This window comes from Suncus etruscus, chromosome 2, assembly GCF_024139225.1.
Source record: "Suncus etruscus isolate mSunEtr1 chromosome 2, mSunEtr1.pri.cur, whole genome shotgun sequence".
NCBI lineage: Eukaryota > Metazoa > Chordata > Mammalia > Eulipotyphla > Soricidae > Suncus > Suncus etruscus.
Genome location: NC_064849.1, coordinates 95639823 through 95666272, shown reverse-complemented (window position 1 = coordinate 95666272; position 26450 = coordinate 95639823). Strand labels below are relative to the sequence as shown.

General features: G+C 39.7%; 1 non-coding gene across 1 annotated transcript; it reads left to right on the top strand.

Moving 5' to 3' along the window:
- Positions 1-2252: 2252 nt before the first annotated feature.
- Positions 2253-2315, top strand: LOC126002414 (U7 small nuclear RNA). Its single transcript, XR_007493126.1, has one exon. It is a non-coding gene; the product is annotated as a U7 small nuclear RNA (small nuclear RNA).
- Positions 2316-26450: the final 24135 nt, after the last annotated feature.

The window sequence follows — 26450 nt, the reverse complement described above, 5'->3', positions numbered from 1 at the left end:
GCAAAAACCTTAAAATGGGGTCCTTCTGGGGCCGGAGAGATAGCACAATGGCGTTTGTCTTGCAGAACCTAACGTGGTTGGTTCGAATCCCGGTGTCCCATATGGTACCCTGTGCCTGCCAGGGGCTATTTCTGAGCAGATAACCAGGAGTAACCCCTGAGCACTGCCGGCTGTGGCCCAAAAACTAATAATAATAATAATAATAATAATAATAATAATAATAATAATAATAATAATAATAAATAAATAAATAAAATGGAGTCCTTCGATTTTTTGTTGTTATTGGGTTTTGTCAGTGTTATAGATCTTGTTAGTTCTTTCTCTGGTATACTGTTGCAAATATTTTCTTCCATTCAGTAGGGTACCTTTTCACTATACTTTGATTTTCTTTGCTGTATAGAGGTTTTTTAATTTGATCAACCCCTTTTGTTTGGTTTGGTTTGGTTTTTGTCATCTTTGACTCTGTGGTCATCTTGTGGAAGATACTTTGGCAATCAATTTCTCAGTGTTCACCAATGTTTTCTTCAACATATTTTATGAATTCTGGTCTAATCTTGAGATCTTTACTCACTATTTTATCTTTATGAATAATGTGAGGCATTCTGATGGTGGGGGCACAACAAGCAGGTATCAGGGATTACTCTATGCTCAGAGATCACTTTAAGTGTAACTCAAGGTTGGCCCTTCGCAAGGCAAGCATCTTGCCCACTGTAATAACTCTTCAGCCCCAATAAAAAGAAAGTAAAAGAAAATTGGAAAAAGGTTTCATTATCACCATTTAAATTTTTTTTTTTTTTTTTGTGGTTTTTGGGTCACACCCGGCAGTGCTCAGGGGTTATTTCTGGCTCCAGGCTCAGAAATTGCTCCTGGCAGGCACGGGGGACCATATGGGGCGCCGGGATTCGAACCGATGACCTCCTGCATGAAAGGCAAACGCCTTACCTCCACGCTATCTCTCCGGCCCCACCATTTAAATTTATAATACTGGTTGTAGTTCTGGAATTATGTGCATGAGATACTATTATTTATAGTATTGAAAACCACAAAATGTCCATCAATAACAATTTTTAAAATGAAAGAAAGACATCATAGTCAAACTATTTTGCTCTTACAAAACATTCAAGTGAGGGGCCTGGAGAGATAGCACAGCGGCGTTTGCCTTGCAAGCAGCCGATCCAGGACCAAAGGTGGTTGGTTCGAATCCCGGTGTCCCATATGGTCCCCCATGCCTGCCAGGAGCTATTTCTGAGCAGACAGCCAGGAGTAACCCCTGAGCACCGCCGGGTGTGACCCAAAAACCAAAACCAAAACAAAAAAACAGGGCCCGGAGAGATAGCACAGTGGTGCTTGCCCTTGCAAGCAGCCGATCCAGAACCTAAGGTGGTTGGTTCGAATCCCGGTGTCCCATATGGTCCCCCGTGCCTGCCAGGAGCTATTTCTGAGCAGACAGCCAGGAGTAGCCCCTGAGCACCGCCAGGTGTGACCCAAAACCAAAAAAAAAAAAAAAAAAAAAAAAACAACATTCAAGTGAGGAATATGTTTTCACCTCAGAAGATATTAAGCAGGAAAAATCAGTTAGAGGAATGTAGCATTTTAAGGATAATACTTGTCCTAAAATATCTGTAGAAACCTCAAAGCCTCAAAAATAAACAAAATTCCGTGGAAGTGGGGCAAGATCTGAAGGTTTGAGGTAAATTTTGTTCATTATTTTTTGATTCAATCTTTACAAAAAATATTTTTCTTTTGACTTACAGAACAAATAAAGCATGATCTTTGTTTCACATTTACATAGTCTCTTTTGTGTCTTATCCTTTGTGTCTTTCCTATTGCTGAAAACGATTTCTTCTTTGCATCTTAATGGTATATATTCGGGTCACAATACTTGGTGTTTAGCACTCACAAAATGGGTTCAGCTTCTGAACTAAAGATCAAGGACCTGTTTCTTTTCTTTCCTTATCTTCACCCTTCTACTTGTGATGACCACACACTCTTGCTCATGATATTCAATGCGATTGCACTTTTTATTTTATTCTTTGATCTCCTCCTAGCAGTGTGAGTGCCTCCAAGGCCTGAGCTCATGTGAATGCCATGCATGCACTCCAGTCCTTTGAGGGGGGATTGGAGAGTTATTATATTAATGAATACAAAGTTTCTGTTTGGAATTATAAAAAATTCTGGAAACAAAGGTAGTATAATAGTGATATGTGATGCACTTAATATCACAAAATTGTATGCCTCAAAATTTAAATTATAAGTGTTACAGCTCTTTTAGAATTTGTCTAGCAGGCTTTCTGGTTGCTACCAAAAGGGCCCCCCTAAAAAAATTAAATTATAACAGGTATATTTACAGCAATAGAGTATGCAAAAATAGGTTGAAAAAAAAACACAGTTACAATCTTTCTCTTTGTTATGTAAAACATGTTCACAATAAACTAAAGTTTTCTAATTTTGTTCAACTTTTTTTTGTTTTTTATTTTTTGAGCCACACCCAGCAGCTCTCAGAGATTATTCCTGATTCTGCACTCAGAAATTGTACCTGGCAGACTCAGGGGACCATATGGGATGCCCAGAATCTCATCACTCAACTTTACATACTATCTTTGGAAATGAGACAGAATTTTGTTAGCCTTATCTGAATTTGTGTTGTTGAAATAAAAATTCCAATGATCGTAAATATCAAAGTTATTGCACCTTAGAATCACAAGGCTTAACAAGAACTCATTAATATATTGGTCTCACAACTGATTGCGCTGGGGCCCCTTAGGACAGGGGTAAGGCAACCCTCCACCCCAGCCTTCTGAAGCCTCTATAGTTGCACACATATCCCATAATTGCCATCACATTAATAATCCATGTCATCACCTTTTCACTAATCTTTGCAGACACCTAGTCACCAAAAACTCTAAGTATGCCATTTTGGAAGCTAGGATTTCAGGTCTCTTTGAAATCAGAACAGGCTGCCTCTTCCTGCACCTTCATACTTCAGGAAGCCACTGCAGCCATGCCCACAATCCACAATCACCATGTCAACTCTGTCCTAGCTCCACAGATAAAATTCTGAACTGTGCAGTGGCATATGCAGCCATTGAATGACACCTCCCTATTTTTCAATACTGACATCTCAGTAGGAATGCACCAAATTAGATGTGAAATTATCATAGGAGCTACCTAAGCTCAACAAACAAAACCAACAACAGAATGCTCTACTAGCAACAAAGAGTTTAGTAAACCTTCAATGACATAATGATCCTATTAGAAGATATGAAAGTTTTCAAAAATAAAGTTTTTTCAATCATTTCATTACCATTTAGTTGTAGCAAGCATTATTAAGTAAATTTTTTTATATCTGCCAAGGGGCAGAGTTGGGGGAGGGTGAGAAACTGAAGTCAATGGTGGAGGGAATATTATACTGGTGGTTGGACTAGTGTTGGAATGTTGCATGCCAGAAATAATTGTATTAGGAGCAACTTTGTAAATCACAGTGTTTAGATAAGAAAACATATATTTAAAAATATTTTAAAATCACACAAGTCTTAAATGCATGTTCAGAGAGACCACTCTGAAGATGTCATTCAATAAAAATCTTTCCAGAAGTTTAGCATTTAGCTGGCCTTATTAGCACCATCTTTTCATCAGCCTTGCTTGTGGAAAAGTATTTTCGCCCAGTAGCAACAAGTCAAAGATAAAGCAGTCCACCACATTTTGTTTTGAATTTGATACCATGTTCTGTTGCCTGTTATCAGTTTGAAGTTATCAAATTATATTAATTAAATCAAAGGGGGCTAAAAAATTTAAAATATATATCTATATATAATTAAGTCAGCCAAATCATAGCTGTTACATTCCATGTTAGAGCTGTGTTCTGTGATTACATAGGCATAAGAGTTCTATTCTCTTCCAGCCTACCTCTATAGTATTTGGGCAAAATTTGCTTAGTGACAATTTTTCCATTGAGAATCTGGTTGTTTCATTCTTTTGAGGGGGACGGGTGTGGATGACATTTATCTATGCTCAGGAATTACCCCTAACCCTGGGATCAGGGATCACTCATGAACACTCAGAGGACCATATACAGAGCTAAGGAGTGATTCTGGGTCAGGAAATTCCTTGACTGCTATTCTCTCTCTCCAATTCAAATCTGATTGTTTTAATATATCAGGTATTAAATTAAAATCATACAAAAATTAAATTTTATCATTGATAAATTAAAATTTCTGCAGGTAAAATTTGAATTCAAATTATTCCTCTTATTAAAGTATTTTGACAACCTTATACTAATGCTAAGATTGGCTATTTTCTGACTGCAATGTTTACTTTAACAATATGAATTTTAAAAAGTTTATTTTAAATACTTTGTGGAGTTTGTGTTAGGGTGTGTGTGTGTGTGTGTGTGTGACAGGGTTGCTCCTGGTTCTGTGCTCAGAAATCACTCCTGGAAATGCTCAGAGATCCATATATGGTAGTCGGGATTAAACTGGAATTGGCCATGTATAAGGCAAGTACATTTACCCCTGTTTATCTCTCCAGTTCCAAAGATGGTTTTTAAATAAACAAAAATATTTTATAATTTATTGATTTGTTATTCATTATTACATTCATTTAAAAATTAGACTTTAAATAAATGCTTAACTTCTTTAGATTTATATATAATTTTTACATAGAAGACATATCAAAACTTAAAATTTACTTAGGTATCAATTTAGCTAAAGGAAACAATAGTTAGGAAAAACAAATTACAGCTTAATTTCCTAGACATTTTAGTAGTTGGATTTGTTTCCTTCAAACAATTCTTGAATTGTTTATTTAGTACTAAATAAATACTACTATTACTACTACTACTAATAATAAATAAAATAATAAGCAATAAAATAATATTATTCTTAAAGTTCTATCCAAAATATAAAAAGAACTGTCACGGGAAACAGCAAAAACCAGTATTGCAAAAGAGAGAGAGAGAGAGAGAGAGAGAGAGAGAGAGAGGAAGAGAGAGAGAGAGAGAGAAAGAGAGAGAGAGAGAGAGAGAGAGAGAGAGAGAGAGAGAGAGAGAAGATCCCCAATATTGCAAAGTTGTACTCTTAACTCTAATTTTCTCTTAATTTGTTTGTTAGTTTGTTCTAGGGTTGCACAGACAGTGATCAGGGCTACTCCCAACTTTGTGTTTAGGAGTCGATCCCAATTGTGCTCAGGGGACTGGGCCTCCTCCATGCAAAGCATCTGTTACAGTCCAGCAAACCATCACTCTCTCTGGTTCTGTTCTTTTCTTTTAAAATAAGAAACAGCCCCCTTACACACACACATACACACACACACACACACACACACACACACACACACACACACACACACACGCACACACACAAGAGTTTAGAATATACTACAGCACCAATCATGGGGGAAAAGAACTTTTTTATTGAACCAAAAGGATTTAATACATTGGGTTAATAACTACTTTGTTAACAGTCTATAAAATGCTGATAATTATATTTTCTTCCTAAAGATTATATTATTATTGTGCTAATCATAGAATATTTGTGTAGGAGTTCTGGCATATCTTAATAAGCAATACCCATTATTATTGTAAAGCAAATGTAGAAATGTTTGAATAAATCTTGTAAATAAGTCTTGATCTATTTTAAGAAAGTTTTTTTCCCTAGTTCTATAATGATTTTTACATTTCTCACTGAACACCTTGGTTGTTTTTTTTTTTTTAACTCCATAGTATAGTAAGACTTACCTTATTTTCCAGAGTATAAAACGACTGGGCATATAAGATGACCCCCTGCTTTTCCTGTCAAAATCTAGGGTTTGGGCTATATTTGCCATATAAGACTACATTTCTTTTAATGCACACCAAATGGAAATTCAAAAACATAAGAGAAAGAGTAGAACCCTCAAGGGTTAACAGTATATGTTTAATAAAGCTAGACTTTGGAGTACCAATATTTATCATTTGTAGTGATTGTGATCTTTTAATTGTGATCTACATTTTAATTGTGATCTACATTGAGAACAGGGAGAGGGGACTCCTCCAAGAGCAGCTCTCTGGGGGTGCAATAGTTAATAGGACAGCTAGAGGGAGACAAAGCACCTCCTCTGTGTCCCATAAAAGCTGAACAGAGGGGGCCTTGCATGCAGAAGAACAGTGGTTCGAATCCGGACATCCCATATGGTTCCCCAAGCCTGACAGTGTAGAGCCAGGAGTAATCCCTGAGTGCTGCTGGGTATGACCCCAAAAAGCAAAACAAAACAAAACAAAACAAAAAGGCTGAACAGAGGACTGAGCACGGGAAAGCTATATACCTGGCGGCTGGACAAGATGCGGTTCTCGGTAACTCATCTTATTTATGTGCTCTGAAAGATGAATCAGGACAAGCAGAGGACTGAGTGATGATGCCTGGCAGCTGGATGGAATGCAGTGGTAAGAAGAGAGCGGATCACTCAGATTCAGCATGCCCTATACTGGCTTATAAGACGATCCCGGACTTTTAAGAAGTCTTTTCATGGGTTAAAAAGTCATCTTATACAGTATTTAGAATTAGTGAAATGGTTCACATTACTAGAACTTCATTATCACCTAGTGACTACATTAGTTTTGTATAGTAAATACATAAAGTGCTAATCCAATTACATTTACACATTTAAGGTTATAATATTCTTACCTTATTGTTTTTATCTGCAGAGGATTTCTTATTTCATACCTAATTTCATACCTATTAATGAAATGTAATTCTTTCTTTTTTTTTTTTAAGTTTTTTTTGAGGGGGGGAGGGTTTAGGTCACACCCAGTGACACTCAGGGGTTACTCCTGGCTATGCGCTCAGAAATCGCTCCTGGCTTATGGTAGAAGAGTCTTTCGCTTTAGAATTCATGTTAGACCCAAGTCAAAAGGATTGTTGGACTTGTTCCCTCGGCTCCCCAGAGGCACCAATAATACATTGTGGCATTGTTATTCTTTTGCATAGGCACATTAAAATGGGAAAATACTACATATTCAAACAAGTTATTATCTAACAGAGACAGGAACACAAATTTTGTAATGCAGTTAGGCCTTCTATCCTGAACACTGGTATAATGACTTGGCTCAGGCCTCCGAAGAATGGGCATTCATTGCCCATACACCCCTGAACCATTGACCATATACGGAAACAACCACAATTGTCTACAGCATCATCAGGAGGCAAACCTCTACCAGGGGAGACCCTGCCTATACCCTGGCATTGAGTTTACTCCAAGGAGTGTTCCCTTGACACCCAGATGACTCAGCGACAGCAGCAACTTGCTTGCAGGGCAGGACGCTTCGCATCTGATGGTGAGGTGAAACTGGAGGATGCTTCACATCCTGACTTCGATGAAACAGAAACCAGAATCCTTCTCGCACAGAAACCAGAATCTTTAACTACATAAAACGGACAATAACAACAGCTAATGTGTGAAAAAATTTCTCTGTGTCCACAGAGAATGAATCAGGGGTTGGACAACCTAGGATGACTGGAGCCCAGAGTCAGTATTATGCCAGAGAACTTCAGGGATAAGGTCTCTTTGTATTTAGGACAAGGTTTTATTTTTCCATGTTACACATATTTTGCTGGGCCTATGAAAACAACAACACTTGCCACTCTCACACTTAATGCTGTATTTTTTTTTAACTCTTATACTTTTTTTTTTTTTAAAGAAGAGCTTACTAAAGTTTTTGCTGGTGTTTCAATGAATTTATTGTGAGCCAATAGTTTTAAAAAATATTCTTTCCTTTCTCTTCCATCTCTTTAGTTTTTCTTTCAACTTTTGTTATTTAAAAAAAAACATGTTGCTTTTAGTATTCCTAAAATGTACTAATATCAGTTATGTCAACTATGTAATGCATTTTCTTAATAATTAAATAAAAATAAATAAATCATTCCTGGCTTGAGGGACCATATGGAATGCCATGGGATTGAACTGCTATCTGTCCTAGCTTAACACGTACAAGGCAAACGCCTTACTGATTGTGCCACCTCTCCACCCCATCTTATTATTATTTTTAAATAAAATTGCATTGTATATAAAGGATATTTGAAGTGCACATATAAATCACTGATTAAAACTTATCTACATAGTACCCATGCTCAATATTTTTTATTTTGTTAGGAAGCCAAAAGTACTCTGAGATTATTCCTGGCTCTGTGCTCAGGAATCATTCATGGTAGTACTCCAAGGACCATCTTTTCAGCTCTGAAGAGTTTTAATGTGAAACTAACCTAATGAGGACAAAGTCATATTCATCCAAGATGAAGAAGGATCTACAAAATAGGTAGCTTGGACAGTTCTATGAGATCAAAGTCTTTAAAAACAGAAATGGCTGTTGAAACGTTCATATTAATAGGGACTGAGAAAATTGCCTATTAACTGTGGTGTGATATTTGAGAATGGATTCTGAAGCAACATTAAAAATTACTTATACTTGGGGCCGGAGAGGTGGCACTAGAGGTAAGGTGTCTGCCTTGCAAGTGCTAGCCAAGGAAGGACCACGGTTTGATCCCCTGGTGTCCCATATGGTCCCTCCAAGCCAGGGGCAATTTCTGAGAGCTTAGCCAGGAGTAACTCCTGAGCATCAAATGGGTGTGCCCCCCCCAAAAAAAAAACAAAAAAATTACTTATACTAGATATAGTAAAGCAATTGGCATCATTAAAAAATAGACTGCATGCCAGAACTTAATAATGAACTATGATAAATTTTTAAACTTATAATTGGTTTTCTTTTTTGAGAGGGGTTTGGGCCATAGCCAGAAGCGCTCAGAGGTTACTCCTGGCTCTGTGCTCAAAAATCACTCCTGGCAAATTCGAGGGACCATATGGGATGCCGAGGGTTCAACCCAGGTCAGTCCCACATCGATCGACGGTCAGTCCCAGATCAGTCCCAGGTCAGTCCCAGGTTAGTCCTAGTCCGGCCACTGTCCAAGGCAAACAATCTACTGCTGTGCTATAGCTCCAGTCTCTGGTTTTTATTCTGTAGAATATCCTTGTTCTAGAGAAGTGTGTTGAAGTATCAGAATGTCTGCAAGTAAGTTTTAAAAATTAAATAATGTAAGAAGAGCATATGGCAAAAGGTTAAGTTTGAAGCTATGTAAATACATACTGTTGCTTATTGTATTGTTATTTCAACTTTATCATAGTCTTAAAATGTTCAAAATATAAAATTGATAGCTAAAAAACTCAAAAGTACCCATTTTTAAAGTATACTAAATGTGGCGACAAATAAAAACCCACCTCTTCTCTCACACATGTCTTCCAATCTCCATGTCTCCAGTGGTACAAGTTGTCTGCAGCTAAATTGTCCTGTCATTGCCTGGGATTTCTGGTGTCATCCAGAAACCACTTACAACACAATAGATCCACTATTGATATAAACTTCCCTAAGAGGATTTCGTTCTCAAGTGCACTTAATTTATTTAGTTCAGACCACAGCAAATGTGCTTTTTTTTTTATTCTTTTACTGTTCAAACTTGAATTTTAATGTTATTTGAATAAAAATTAAAATTTTAAGGACTGGAGAGATAGCATGAAGGTAGTTCATTTGCCTTGCATGCAGAAGGATGGTGGTTCAAATCCCAGCATCCCATATGGTCCCCCGAGCCTGCCAGAAGTGATTTCTGAACATAGAGCCAGGAGTAACCCCTGAGTGCTGCCGGATGTGACCCAAAAACAAAAAAAAATTTTTTTATAAAACTTGGGGCTGGAGTACCGCTAGCAGGTAGGGTGTTTGCCTTGTACAGGGGTAACCCAGATTTGATTCCCAACATCCCTTATGGGCCTCTGGGCCTTCCAGGAGTGATTCCTCAGTACAGAGCCAGGAACAACATCTAAGCAGCACTCAATATGATCCAAAAACAAAAAAAATATTGTTCAATAAAATAAAGAACAGTTATTAAGGAAATTCTTTGCTTCTCAATGTTCTACTGCAAATTAAGGGAACTCATAGTATTGCAATGAGAATTATGTGTACAAATGTATGAAACTAGTTAAGAGTTTGACATTCAGTACATTTATCTATATTTCAGTTTGTGATAACTATTATTACCCTAACATTTATTTAAAGATTTCTACTCTGATCCAAATGACTTATATTATATATGTACCTAAAGAATATAAATAATATTATATAAATTCAAAGGCAATATTAAAGTACTATAAGTTATTGTAGCTAACTTTAACTTTTATTATATACTAACTTTAAACCTAAAATCTTTCTTAGGGGCCAACGAGACAGTACAGAGCGTAAGGTGCTTGCCTTGCATGCAGCAGGCCCGAGTCTGTTCTGCAGTGTTACATATGGTCCCTCAAGCTCACCAGGAATGATTCCTAAGTGCAGAGCCAGGAGTAACCCTTGAGCACTGCTGAATGTGGCCACAAAACAAAACAAAAACTACAATTTTTTTTGTTGTTGTTATTGTTTTGTTTTTGGGTCATATCCAATGGTGCTCAAAGTTTACTCCTGGCTCTGACTCAGAAATTGCTCCTGGCAGGCTCAGGGGACCACATGGGATGTCAGGGGTCAAACCCTGAAATGTCCTGGGTCAGCCGTGTGCAAGGCAAAAGCCCTAGCACTGTGATATCACTCCGGCCCTCCAAAACCAAAATATTTCTTAGAAAAGTTTTACTTCTGGGGTCAGAGAGATGGCATGGAGGTAAGGCGTTTACCTTTCATGCAGAAGGTCATTGGTTCGAATCCCAGCGTCCCATATGGTCCCCCATGCCTGCCAGGAGCAGTTTCTGAGCACAGAGCCAGGAAAAATCCCTGAGCACTGCCGGGTGTGACCCAAAAACCACAAAAAAAAAAAAAAAAAAGAAAAAGAAAAAAAAGTTTTACTTCTAACCTGCAGGCATAGTTTACAAGGTTTTTTTGTTTTTGTTTTTCTTGCATCCAATAGAAGTACTTAGAAGTAATAAGTACACTTCCAGATTGAAGTAAAGTGAAAGAAAGTAGAACATTTGTATAAAAATTGTGAGAGAGGGGTAGGAGCAATAGCGAAGTGGTAGAGTGTTTGCCTTGCACATGGTTGACCCATATCGGACCTCGGTTTGATCCCCCAGCGTCCCCGATAGTCCCCCAAGCCAGGAATAATTCCTGAGCATCACAGGGGGTGACCCAAAAGCCAAAAAAAATTTTGAGAGAGAGAAAATTGATTATATAAAAGAGGACAAATTGCTGGCAATGTAGTACTTAACTGACAAGAGAAGATGAGATTTTGCCTGTTTTGTTAATCTAAAAAGTAATATTTTCTTTCTTCAGGATATGAGAGAAGATATGGGAGGGGTGAAAAGAGAAAAGAAAGTATGAAAGCAAGCGGGAAAATAAATAGACTAGAAGAATATGAAACTATTCTTATAAATCACCAAGAATCCAATGAAGTTTATGATCATAAATTTAAATTGAGACCAAACATGTAATTCCAGAACTGTGTTCAATTGTGTGGGTGCCACCACCCAGAAGATTAATCAGGGTTGTGCTTTTGTTAAGGGAGTATGATGAAGTAAGAGAGAAGGGGAGAAGAGATATATATGGGCCATACAGTGGCAGTGCTCAGGAGTTACTCCTGACTCTGCACTCAGAAATTACCCCTGGCAGGCTCTGGGACCATATGGGAATGGAATGCTGGGAATGAATGAAACCAGGTCAGCTGTTTGTAATGCAAACCCACTTGCTATATCACTCAGGCCCTAGCAATACTTCTGGTTCTATTTGGGAGGAATAAAAAGTACTTGATCACGGTGTGTGAACTTTTTTTCCCCATTTATTTCTACATTTTATTTGTTTGTTTTCCCTTTGACTTTTTTTAAATGTAATATATCTATTGAGTTAGATACTTCTGTGGTTTCAGGAATCTGCTGAGACATTTGAAATATAACCCTCACAGAAAGGTGGGCTATTGCATTATTTATTTATTTATATTTATTTATTTATTTTTGGGTATTATTTTGGGTATTGCAGGGTATCACATCCAGCAGTACTCAGAGGTGACTCATGGCTCTGTACTCAGAAATTGCTCCTGGCAGGCTCAGGGGATCATATGGGATGTTGGGAATCAAACCTGGGTTGGCTAAGTGCAAGGGAAATGCCCTACCTGCTGTGCTATCTCACTCTAACCCCTCGTTCGTGTTTTTTAAGTAAGTAAAATTAAATCACTGTCATATGCACAGTTACAAAGTTGTTCATGATTGAGTTTCAGTCTTACAATGTACAATACCTTTAATCAGTGCATGTTTTATGCTTCTCTGTCTGTCTGTCTATCTGTCTATTTATATCTATTTTACCAAGTCATCTCTCACCTCGGGCACAATTGACCAGCATACAAATATAGTCAACTTTTTTTTAGGTCATTTCTACATGCACACTCCAACTCAGCACACCTCCCTACTATTCCCAAAAGCAATTCTAAACATAACTAAACATAAGTAGTTTTGAAACTAAGCTAGATATGATTAGTTGCCTCTCTATTGGCATTTCCCAACTACACATCAATTAAAATGTTGACTTCCTTTAGAATTTTCAGATAGTTGGCAGTTCTCCCAGATTAGAGCATGAACCATAGTTGGTATAAACCATAATTTAGTTTAATTCTTCTTTGCTAATATTCAATTTGACTGAGTTCTGATTAGTTCATTTTCATGAAATAGGGGAAGAGTATACCTGACAGTGCTCAGAAACTACTCCTGGCTCTGTGATTAGGAATATTTTCTGGTGGTGCTCAAGAGATTATATCTATTTCCAAGTATCAAGTCTAGGTTGATCACTTAACATCTGTACACTCATTCCTATCAGATTTTTTTTTTTTTTTGGTTTTTGGGTCACACCCAGCAGTGCTCAGGGATCCCTCCTGGCTCTACACTCAGAAATCACTCCTGGCAGGCTCGGGGGACTATATGGGATGCCAGGATTTGAACCACCATCCTTCTGTGTCTAAGGCAAACGCCCTACTGCTGTGCTTTCTCTCCAGCTCCCAGATGACTATTTTTTATCAACATAATATTAGAAATCTTCATGGTACAAGTTGGACAAGGATTTTGCTTCTTGATGATCCTTTCATTCTTTCTTGAATGTTTGAAAATGCAGTCTTCTTCCAACACAAAGGTTCTATACCTGGGACAACGTTCTGAGAATGACAGGAAAGAGTGAGCCTGGATCACAAAGCAGCATGACTAGAATCCTCAGTATACAAACTTCTTGTTTGTGAGAGAATTTTTTGTGTTGTTTTGGGGTCACACCTGGCAATGCTCAGGGTTTATTCCTGACTTTGCTCATTGGAATCACAGCTGGCAGTGCTCAGGGACCATGTGGGATTCCTGGAATTGAACCCAGATTGGCTGTGTGCAAGGCAAGCACCCTACCCCCTCTACTATCACTCTAGCTTAAATTTTCCAATTTTCTAAGGGAAGTTAAAAAACAAATAATTCATGGGAAATCTCTTAGTTTCTACATATTGACTTAGAAGAATTTCAAAAATGGCGTGGGTCAATAAAACACATTTTCAGGTTGGAATTCGACTTAAAAACCTAGAGTCGCCAAAATAGATATTTGTCTTCAAACGCAAATAAAAGAATAAAAGATTATTGAGATTTAACTGGGGATGGGAGAATCAGGCATGTTTTGAACATTATTCTAGTGCTTTATTTGTTGCCACTAAGCATTTAAGATTGGCTCTAATAGACTTAAAATATTGAATTATCCATTAACCTGGGAGAAGGACTAGAAAATTTTCACAAAAAAAACATAAGGTAAATGATAGTTAGAAATGATCACTCTGGACAAGAATTGGGTAGCTGGTAGCTGAAAGAAGGTAAAGTGATATGCATTATGCCCCTTCAGTAACAATACTGCAAACCATAAAACCTGAGAGAGAGAGAGAGAGAGAGAGAGAGAGAGAGAGAGAGAGAGAGAGAGAAGAAATATGTCTGCCATAGAATCAGGGGTGGGGGGGTGGGAGGGAAACTGTGGACATTGGTAGCGGGAAATGTTTACTGGTAAAGGATTGGATATTGGAACATTGAAACTCAATCATAAACAACTTTTTAACTATCTCACCATGAATTAAAAATATATTAATTAAAAAATAAGGTAATATTCAAGCAGAGAGTAGGCATAGGTAGAGATAGTAAATTGATAAGCTTAAAAAATAGTTAATCTTGGGGCCAGAGCGATAGCACAGTGGTAAGGCATTTGTCTTGCATGCGGCCAACACAGGAGGGACCCCAGTTCAAATCCGAACATGATTCCTTGAGCCTTCCAGGAGCAATTTCTGAGCACAGAGTCACAGTCAGTAGTTACCCCTGAGCACCACCAGTTGTGACCCCCCCCCCAAAAAAGGGGGGGTATTTCCACAAAGGTAAATGTAAATGAGCCATAGAGAATTTAGCATGTTTTCTCACTCAATAATGCATTTTCATATCAAACAAAATTCTTCTCTAGTACACAAAAGCCTAAATAATTATTGAATGTTATGTCAAGGTGTACTATTTGAAGGGTAATTTTAGTTTACAGGAGCAGTTTTAGTGAGAGAATCAGGCAAAGGGGCCCATATACAAAATCAACAGTTCAGGAGCTGAAGTTCCAAGCAAACAGAAGTCTAGAAATAGGAAGTCATATTATAGCCAAGTAGTATATACAACAGGCAACAAAGTAGATTGGCATCACCAGGTCTCAGAAGTCAACAAAACTTTGCCCTTTCTAACAGGATAACCTCTATCCACATGTACTAATGAACACTTGAAAACTGTCTACATTAAAACACATTTTGAATATAAAGTTGATACTAGATTTACACGAGATCATAAAATAAAAATGTACGGAGTTTTACATTAGTGATTTGACATTTTGATTACATATTGATATGAAAGTGGACATATAGATTGGGTTAAATAGAATACGTTGTTAAAATCCATTACATGTATTTTTATTCTATTTTCCACTTTTCCTTCTTAAATTTGCTCACTAGAAAATAGAAAATGACATGCATTTTGTAATTTTTTAATTTAATGTCTAGAGTGTAAAATATTAAGACAAGAGGAAAATGCCAATATTCAAGACCTCAAAGTCACCCTAATGATAAGTCATGCAGCTCACACTCTTCTGTATTTTCTGATAAAATGAGGAGGGAGTAAGGACGGTCTTAGTTTTTCAAACACAAGATAATATGTTGTTGAAAAAGAGAACTCTAGTTCTAGTTATTCTTATTAAAATAAAAGGAGAACAGCTATTTTAAATGTTCTTAAATTTGGGTGGGGTGACCTCCCTAATGGTGCTTTGAGGACCTGGGGGCTATTGCTAGTGATTTCCAAACAATCCTGTAATTAGTACAAGGGCCTGAAGATGCAGTAAGTGCTGCTGGGACCCTGCAGTGCTGTGGATTTTTGGGCCACTCTGACTATACTCAGGGACCTCCACAAGAGCACCCTAAGAAACTAAGTGGCCCTTGGGCTCAAACTGGGGTAGGCATGCTTGTTGGTTCACAACTTACAACTTGGTTCCATCCTGGTTTCTTTGTATCTGTTTACAACTTGGTTTTGCCCAAGACAGAGACTTTTCTACTTAACATTTTACATGTCTCAAGCAAACCTGGGCGGGACTGGATCAGGATAGGCCTTCTGTCCTTACTTTCCCACCCAGGGGTGGTCTCTGTACTCAATAAAAAACTGCAGTTCTGGCAAGCAGCTCTCGCTCTAGGCTTGAAGAGATTGCTACTCAGCCCAATTTCACTCTCAATTTTGTTTGGATTATTTCCTGCATTGACCCCTTTCTCCAGGTGGGCTTTCCCTGGTTGGAAACACGGCTTTGGGACCGTTGCACATGCTTTTAACCCCTATAGTATTATCAGAGTCCCCTTAATTTTTTAAAAACTTAATGCAACATTGGAAGGAATATAAACACCTCTGGTAGAACTCTAGGAACCATTTATTGTGCAGGGATTGAATCCAGGTCAGGCACATGCTAGACCTTACCCACTGTACTATCTATCCAGCCCCCTAAATTTCATCAATGCTACTTTTGAAACACATACAAATACTAACCCTTATCTCATTTCCCCAGTATCTATTAACCTCAACACCTTTATGCCTTTGGCCCCTCCAGTAACAGCCTGATTATTCTTTAATCTTTCACTCTGGTTCTTGAAACACAGCAGACATAGTGCTCCTTCTAAAAGTCATAACACCCCACCCCACCCCCATTTGTTGGAACCCCTTTCAGTGATAACAAATCTAAAAATTTAAAAGCCCCAGGCAATTCTGCCCCCTTGACTTTGAATTCAGTCTCTTTATCATTTTTCTTTTTGCAAAGTCTCATCTAGACTCTTTCCTTTCTCTCTTAGCATCTTCTCAGGGCCTTTGCACTCAGTTTTCCTGCCTTCGACTTTCTTTCTAGATGTCTGTGAAGGTCATTTTCTCTGCATTGGTGGTGCAGCTTAAGTATTATCTTCTCTAAGAAGCGCGCTCTCTCAACAACTTATCTAAGACTGCACTTGGTTTTTTCTCCTCCCTCTTCTTTTGATCTGCTGTATGTTTTTTTTTTTTTTCATTGCACCATCACCACCCACTATGTACATGTAATAGCTTAATCTTTTTATCCCCTCTTGCCCTGCTATGATGTAAGTTTCCAGGAGCATTGAGATAGTTCCCTTTTAGAAACTCTCTTTTTCCAGAAACAGAATTACTTTCTTGCTGTTCCTGAACATGCCAAGCTCTTACTCATCTTGGCCTGTACTCTTGTTTTCCTTCTGCTTGGAAAATGGTTCCCCAGACACTCACTCATGCAGCTCATTCCTCACTTCATTCATGTCTCTCCTAATATGCTAACTCTATACACAGGCCTTGTCCTGACCATCTGCCATCATTCTCCATCCTCTTTTTCCTTCACACTTATGGCACTTGTAATTCAATATTTATTCTTGTATTTATTGATTGCTTTTACCCACTAGAAATATGAGCCCTTTCTTGTTTGCTATGGCATCCCCAACATTTAATGTGGTTCTTCAATAAATATATTAGGTCTTCCATACATATTTGTTATGTAAATGAATAACTATAAGAAATGCCTTGAAAATAAATTTTTGGATGCATAGACACAGTGTATTCTCAACTATTTCTAATTTTTGAAGGTGACATCCTTAATAGATTTATTTTACTTTGAGCATCAAATAGAATAAGCTTTTGTATGGATACAACTTAAGCAATTTAAAATTAAAATAATATGGGGCCAGAGCAATATAGACTATGTAGTTATCACATCTAATCACTTAGCTACTTTTATTGGAAAATGCAATTGACCTATAGGAATTTGTGTGTTTATAGCAATAGGGCATTTGCCTTGCATGCAGCCAATATTGGACCAATGGTGGTTTGAATCCCTGCTCCCATATGGTTCCCGTGCCTGCCAGGAGCGATTTCTGAGCACAGAGCCAGGAGTAACCCCTGTGCGCTGCTGGGTGTGACCTCCCCCCCAGAAAAGAAAGAAAAGGGAAGAAAGAAAGAAAGAAAGAAAGAAAGAAAGAAAGAAAGAAAGAAAGAAAGAAAGAAAGAAAGAAAGAAAGAAAGAAAGAAAGAAAGAAAGAAAGAAAGAAAGAAAGAAAGAAAGAAAGAAAGAAAGAAAGAAAGAAATTTGTGTGTTTAAATGTAAGAAAGGGAAAAAAGAAGAAAGAAAAGGAGAAAGAAAGAAAGAAGGAAAGAAAGGGAAGAAGAAAGAGAGAGAAAGAAAAAAGAAATTTGTGTGTTTAAATGTAAGAAAGGGAGAAAAAAAGAAAGAAAAGGAGAAAGAAAAAAGAGAGAAAGAAAGAAGGAAAGAGGGCCCGGAGAGAGAGCACAGCAGCGTTTGCCTTGCAAGCAGTCGATCCAGGACCAAAGGTGGTTGGTTCGAATCCCGGTGTCCCATATGGTCCCCCGTGCCTGCCAGGAGCTATTTCTGAGCAGCCAGCCAGGAGTAACCCCTGAGCACCGCCGAGTGTGGCCCAAAAACCAAAAACCAAAAAAAAAAAAAAAAAAAAAAAAAAGAAAGAAGGAAAGAAAGGAAAGAAGAAAGAAAAAGAAAGAAAGCAGAAGAAAGAAAAGAGAAAGAAAGAAGAAAGAGAAAGAGAAAGAAAGACAGAAAAAAAAATTTGCAAGCAGCCGATCCAGGACCAAAGGTGGTTGGTTCAAATCCCGGTGTCCCATATGGTCCCTCGTGCCTGCCAGGAGCTATTTCTGAGCAGCCAGCCAGGAGTAACTCCTGAGCACCGCCGGGTGTGGCCCAAAAACCAAAAAGAAAAAAAAAAAAAGAAAAAAGAAAAAAAATTTGTATTTTTAAATGTAACTACTAGCCATAAGAGAAAATTTAAGCAACGTGTACAAGCAGGGATCAGACCAATAACACAGCGAGTAGGAAGTTTGCCTTACATGTGGTCTACCCTGGTTTGTTTTCCAGCATCCCATATGGTTCTCCGAGCCTGCCAGGAGTAATTTCTGAGTGCAGAGCCAGAAGTAACCCCTGAATACTACCAGGTGTGTTTCAAAAAGTAAAAAAAAAATGTGTACAAGCAATAGATGGTTTTCCAAATAAAAATATGTAAATAGCATAAAATGTCAGAAGATAAAATGTAAATAGACAAACAAAACTAAGTAAAATATTTTCTTTAATTAATAACAAAAGAAATTTTAAAAAAAGAAAAGAAAAAACTGGATTGTATATCAGTATGTATTGTATATAATTTTAAATAACTTATATAACTCATTGTTGTTGAGGAATTGATAGTCCTTTGTTTTGACGTTATGGTAATTTGCTTCCAAATTTTGGGGAGGTAATTTGAAGATAAGTACATGTGAGGGACTAGGCAGGATATATATGGTGGTCGGGAGAATGCTTTAGTAAAGGGTATAATGTTGGCATATTGCATGTATGAAAACCTATCATAAACAGTACTGCAAACCTAAAAAAAAATTTTTTTTTTGGTTTTTGGGCCACACCCGGTGGTGCTCAGGGGTTACTCCTGGTTGTCTGCTCAGAAATAGCTCCTGGCAGGCACGAGGGACCATATGGGACACCGGGATTCGAACCAACCACCTTTGGTCCTGGATCGGCTGCTTGCAAGGCAAACGCCGCTGTGCTATTTCTCCGGGCCTGCAAACCTAAAATTTAAAAAGAGAAAAAAAAATGTACCAAAGTTTCCCACATCCCTTCTTTGTTGCTGCTGGTATTTCCAGGTTGGGGAGTGGCATATGCTTGACTGTGATACTTACAGAGGTTGCACATCTGGTTTCAGTGCTAACATACTCGGCAAAGCTGCTTGAGTGGGTCTGTGTGCTCACATACATGCTTATACAAAAATCTTTGGTAATATTGCACTACATTAATTGTGGTGATTGCACATAGCTGTCTGTGCAACAGGAATCCCAAACTTATTGCAGCATTGGGGTCCTGGCAACAAAATTGCCAGGACCACATTCAGTATATGACTGGCACTAGGATGCAACTCATAGCCTACAAGGCAAGTGTCTTTTAACACTGAGCTATGGTTGGGCTTTAATATTAGTAATTATAGTTTATATTTATTTAGTCAATAAATTAATATTAAAATTGTTTTCTATTTAATAACTTAATAGTAAATTATTGATACATTAAAATATTAAATTTGAAGGCCGGAGAGATAGCACAGCAGTAAGGTGTTTGCCTTGCATTCAGAAGGACTGTGGTTCAAATCACGGCATCCCATATGGTCCCCCAAGCCTGCCGTGGGCAATCGATTTCTGAGCATAGGGCCAGGAGTAGCCCCTGAGCGCAGCTGGGTGTGACCCAAATACAAAAACAAAAAAAATTTAAATTTGGTTCAGGACTGCTGAACAACATTCTTTTACTTTTTCTTTTTGGTCTAGCAACTTAACTTCTTTAAATTTACTTGAAATATTCAAAATTGTGTATACAAACAAGTAGTCAAAGATGTATATGCAAAAATATTCTGTAATGTTATATATTATATTATAAAGATTGTAAAGCCTTTCATATAGCATGATTAACTTAAAAACCAACTGTTCAACTATAATACCCAGTCATGTAAAACAATAATGTAGACCCATATTTGATGGCATAAGATGTATAGAACACAGCAAAAGCAATATAAGTACCAAATAATTCAATCTATCAAATCAAATGTAAATGTGTTTATGTGCAGTATTAGATAATTGTTTAACAAAATTTTAGCAATGTTTATCCAAGTATGAAATTTCAGGTTATTTTATTCTTTGCCTTTGTGTAGTGTTTTGATTTCTTATATGTCAATCATGTGTTATAATTATAGTGAGAAAAACAGTCTCATTAAAAAGTATACTTCACATTTAACTTGTATATTTACCACTTTCCATTTAGAGAAATATCCATGAATTCACTAAATTACTATGGTTGTAAATTATGTTAAAAGTTAAGACTGCTTCATTGAAGTTGATAGTATTGTGATGCTAATGATGTCTTTTAAAATAGTATTCTCCTGTTTTCCTCATTTCCCGTTTAGAAATTCCAGAAGAGTACCAATTCTTCTTTGTTTTGGGGTCTCTGAGATACACCACACCGCCAGGTTTACTCCTGGCTCTGTGCTTCAGGAATCACTCACTCCTGGAGGTCTTGGCGGATTTTATGGGGTGCCAGATTCGGAACTGGGTCAGCCATACAAGGCTGGTGCCCTGCCTGCTGGCTCCAAGAGTCAATTCTTTACCTAAAAATGTATCTTTGGGCCAGAGCAATGGCTGTGTCCCATATGGTCCCCTAAGCCAGGAGCAATTTCTGACCATACCAGGAGTAACTCCTGAGCGTCACTGGGTGTGGCCCAAAATTCAAAAATAAATAAATAAAATGTATCTTTGTTGGGGCCCGAGAGATAGCTCACCTGTAGGGCGTTTGCCTTGCACGCAGTAAAGGACAGATGTTGGTTCGAATCCCAGCAACCCATATGGTCCCCAACCCCCACCGCAGCCTGCTAGGAGTGATTTCTGAGTAAAGAACCAGGAGTAACCCCTGAGGGTCTCAGGGTGTGACCCAAAAACCAAATATATATATGTATGTATGTATGTATGTATGTATGTATCTTTGCTCCAGACTATGAGCCCCTTGCTCTCCTTCCCTCAACACACATACACACATACACTGTCAGTCACATATTAGCCACAGCGCCTCACAGTCCCAAATAGCCACAGTTGCATGCGCTCACACACACAGAGCAGAGATAACCCACAAAGCCACGGAACACCTACACACACACGCAACCCTACTCAGTCACAAACAACCATAAAGACATATAAGATCTTTTTTATACACACAAATTCACACATACGTGGCAGGCACACACACACACACACACACACACACACACACACACACACACACACAGCCATTAGCAGAGCACAGTCACGTGCTGAGCACGAGGCCAGTCAGCTGCGCCATCCAATCAGATGCCGAGCAACGCCATCCAATTAGATGCCGAGCACGTGGCCTGCGACTGGGGTGCCATCCAATCAGATGTCGAGCAATGCCATCCAATTAGATGCGAGCACGTGGCCTGCGACTGAGGTGCCATCCAATCAGATGTCGAGCAATGCCATCCAATCAGATGCCGAGCACGTGGCAGTTGGCTTCGCCGCCCTGTCAGCTCCAGGCTCGTGCACTCGCCCAACGGTCGCCTGCTCTCGCTTCTGAGAGAAGCAGCCGCGTCCTTTCGCTCCACGTTCCATCCCAGAACTGCGCCACAACCCACTTAGTTTGTCGACAGACAGATCGATAGAATTCGAGGCCGCAAAGCAACAGGAGCCAAAAAGCAGGGATTCTTGAGGTGAACAGTTGACTTCAGCGGCTTTCCTAGCCTGCCGGGAGTGGGCTCCGAGGCGCAGTCTCAGGCCGCTAACTCAGGTAGGTTAGTGAGTGACTTCTCCCATGTGCCAGGATCCAATGTTCCAGCCCCAAGCAGGTTCTAGAAGGCCTCCCTCGAAGGGCTTGAGGGCCAGGCCGCATGGGCCTCACCTTCCAGAGCCCTTGGCGCCCTTTTGCCCCCTCAGGAAGAGGAGGTGTTCCTCTCAGCGTGCCCCCCCCCCATGGGGTCATCCCTCAGAGGTGGATGGGGAGGGACAGCGTGGGCTGAGGCGGGCTTGGGAGGTTCAGGGTGTTGAGGGAAGAAGATTCCGCTTCTGGGTAGCGAGGCCCGGAGTTCCACCCCTGTGGGGGAGAAGGGCGGGAAGGAAGGGAGAGAAAAGGTGAAGGGAAGAGAGAGACGAGAGGAGGCGGGAAGAAAGAAGACTGAGGGGCCCGAGAGAGAGGACGGAGGGAGGGCGTTTGCCCTGCATGCAGGAGGACGGTGGTTCGAATCCCGGGAGCCTGAGCGTAGGTAGAGCCAGGAGGAACCCCTGAGCGACTCCAACAAAAATAAATAGGAGGAGGAGGAGGAGGAGGAGGAAGAAGAAGAAGAGGAGGAGGAAATAATGAAGGGGAGAGAAAGGGGAGAAAGGAAAGAGAGGAAAGGGAGAAAGCGAAGAGAAGACGGACCAGAAGAGGAAAGAGGAGGGAAAGGGAGGCGGGAGGGGGCGAAGGGGAAGGAGAGCCCTCAGGAGTGCTTCCGAAGTGCAGAAGCAAAAGCGGTTCCTGAGCACCTCGGGGTGTGGCGCCCAATCCCCCCCCCCACACACACACACAAATTGGAAACGCATCCAGGGAGGGCCCCCAGTTTGGGTTCCCAAAGAAAAGGACGCGATATCCGCCCGAGTTTTGGTTCTCAGAGAAAAAAGGCGCAGTTCGCTGAGCCCGGGACCGGGAGCGCCCCCCCCCCCCCCAACCACCCTCCAGCTTGTCCTCCACGAGCGCTGGCCCGGAGCCCCGGTCGCTTGGGGAACTTCCAATCGCCGCCCGGTCCGGGGCTTCGGCGCGCAATTAGCTTCCACCGTACCTCGGGGTCTCTATCGCTCTGCAGTCGCTGCGGCGAAGCCCTTCGAGCAGCCAGGAAATTTTAAGACCCCTATACTAACTGCTGGCAGAGCCAATCTGAAAGACTAAGGGGGTGCTCGTACTCTTTTCCTTTATTTGAAGCAGCTGTAGTACCTCTAATGTTGGTGCGTGGCTGTGCATTGGGCGAGGGACCTCCCTACCTTCTTTATATTTCTTCCCCTTCCTTTCCTAGTCCCTTCTTCCCCTTCCCCCTTTTTTCTCCTCTCTCCTCTCCCCTTCTTTACTCTTGCCACCCCCATTCTCCCTCCATTCTTCCCACCACATCCTTCCTTTCTCCACTCCCCACCCTCTCTTCCCCATCTTCCTCGATACCTCTGTAATCTTTTCCAAGCCCCTCATTTCTCTCTCACCCTCACCTCTCCCTCTAATCTTTACTCTTCAGCCTGACTGGTACTGGTGCCAATTCAGGTTGACTGCTAGGGGGACCATGATGGAGCTGGGAGCCTGGAGTATGCTAGGCATGTGCTCTATCCCTCTGAACAAATTTCCTGGCTCTTCCTTGTTCTTTATCTGGGCCAAATCAAAATGAAAGACTTGAACAGTAGTTTTAAATTCTTTTAAGTCCACCGAAGTCTTAACAAAATTAATAATGCTTTTTCTTCTAGATCATATAATAAGCAGTAGCAAATAATGCTGCAGAAATAGAGCATTATGATAATTTGGGTGTAAGGAATTGTGCTTAAGCCCGTTTTTATTTTTGTGATAATGAACTGATATTAGGATTTAGTTTATCTTTACTTTTATATCTCTCTTTTTTTAATTACTTGGGTCATTATTTTGTGGGGGGTTTTGGCTTATTGGTTTGTTTTTGTTTTTGTTTTTGTTTTGGTTTTGGGGCCACACCCTGCGGTGCTCAGGAGTTACTCCTGGCTGGCTGCTCAGAAATAGCTCCTGGCAGGCACGGGGGACCATATGGGACACCGGAATTCGAACCAACCACCTTTGGTCCTGGATCGGCTGCTTGCAAGGCAAACGCCGCTGCGCTATCTCTCCGGGCCCGGCTTATTGGTTTTTTTGTTTTGTTTGTTTTGCTTTGTAGAGGGACTTCCAAACAGTGCTCAGGTGGCTGGGCTAATTCTTGGACCAACTGGAGGAAGGGGAAGCAAGGGAGACCAATTATTTTCAAATTATTTATTAGTGAAATTGATAAACTTTGTTTTACTATAGACAGAGCATTCATATCGTAGCAAATCTAAGGTTGTACTTGGTTTATATTTTTAAAAAATGAAAGTTTTGAAAGGTCTGTGAAAAAGTTACTGGTAAGGAAGGAATTAAATTATAGAGAAAAAAAGATTTAAATTTTTCAAGTGGTATTAAAGATTTTATTAAATACTGGTCTTTCATGGTTAAATATACATAAGTGCTTTGAGCTAGATGGTATTTTATATTTGAATGAAAATTTGAAATAGTTCAAATAATCACATTTACATAGAAATGATTATAAATAAGGCACTGCCAAAAACTTTTCAAGTCTGACTCCTTTCATTCATACCTTAGTGCAGGGGTCTCAAAGTTGCAGCCTGCATGCGGCCCTCCGTACAACATTTTGTGCCCCTGCCCTAGAGGATCTTTTTTTGTTTTGTTTTGTTTTAGTTGTTTGGGTCACACCCCCCAATGTTCAAGGCTTACTACTGACTTTGCACTCAAGGATCACCCCGACTTTGCCTCCTGCGGCCCCCAGGTAAATTGAGTTTGAGACCCCTGCCTTAGTGTCATATGTTAGCCATATCTATCATTTCAAATTTATAGACAATGAACCAGCGGCTTAGGAGAATGAGGTACCTTACTAAAAGAATTAAGTGATTATCTCAAGTTCTATCAATTACTTAATCAAATGTAAATGTTTTGAGGTGTTTGTTGATGAAAAATTATTTAATATAAAAATAAAAATTTTAATAAGGGTAAATGTTATATATGAAAACGTGACTTTTTAGGATGTATTGTTTGTAAACATGGGCTCAAATAATACTTAACAAATGTATTGAGTACCTTTTAAAACATTCAATGTTGATAAGCATGATAAATCTTTAAGAAGAAAATATTTTATTTCTGGATTATTTTGCATAACTATCGTTCTGTAAAATAATTTGACAAATACTTGGGATAGTGACTGAGATTAATTCGTGTTAAAATAGATTTAGTAAGAACAATACATTGTCAGACCTATTAAAAGTGATTTGCTCTGGCTGGAGTGGTGGCGCAAGTGGTAAGGTGTCTGCCTTGCCCACACTCGCCTAGAACAGACCGTGGTTTTATCCCCTGGCATCCCATATGGTCCCCCCAAACCAGGAGCAATTTTTGAGTGCATAGCCAGGAGTAACCCCTAAGTGTGGGTGTGGCCCAAAAACAAACAAAAAATGCGATTTGCTAAAAAGAATAATTCATTAAATGTATAGTGTACTACAGCCTGTTTCAATTTTTATAGACCATATATTTCCTTCCTAAAATCTAATTTCAATTAAAAGCTATAGGATTTTTCTTACACTATTGTGTGAAAGAGGAAATACATTAAATATTTTTGTTTTGTTTTGGGGCCACACCTGCCAGTGCTTAGGGCTTACTCCTCACCTGCATTCAGGGATCACTCATGGCAGGTGTAACTCTTAGTTTTTAATAGAATTATGATAATTCGGGGGTCATTCACTTAATAGAATGCCTAGCCCAGGTGTTACTGCTGAAACTCTTAAGAGTTAGAGGAAAAATACATTTTTTAATTGAGTAGACCCGAAAGAGAAAAGTGCACTTGCTTTAACATGCTGCTGACCCCAGTTGGATCCCTAGTCTTTTTTTTTTTTTTTTGGGGGGGGGCACACCCATCTGACGCTCAGGGGTTACTCCTGCTATGCGCTCAGAAATCGGCCCTGGCTTGGGGGGACCATATGGGACGCCGGGGGATCGAACCGCGGTCCATCCTACTCTAGCGCTTGCAAGGCAGACATCTTACCTCCAGCGCCACCTTCCTGGCCCCGGATCCCTAGTCTTGCAAGGTCCTCTTGGTCTTGCAGCATCCCTGAGCATTGCCAGGAGACATGAAGAGAGAAATATGTTCATATGTGACCCCAAAATCAAAATGCAGGATAAAATGTCCTGGAAAATGATAAGTGAAGACAGTTTGATTTATTATTACAAAAATGGGATTAGCTTATATCAGTAGGAATACTAGAATATAATGATTATATTTTATCACTAAACAAGGAAAAACGATTTTCTGTTCTTGTGAATATTATAACTTATTTTTGTGAATATTATAACTTATTTTTGTGAATATTATAACTTATTTTCCATGGGCCAGCGGCCTTTTTGTCCGGCCTAGGGTCAGGGGGGCCCGGACTTGGGTCACCCGACCCTCCTCTCCCCCATTCCTCCGGATCTCCAGGTGGGTTTCTGGGAGGAGCTGACGGGGCACCCTGGGTTTTCCCCACTCCCAGGCCGGGCCGGGACACTGGCCTAGGGTGGAGCTTAGGGGGTAGAGTTCGAT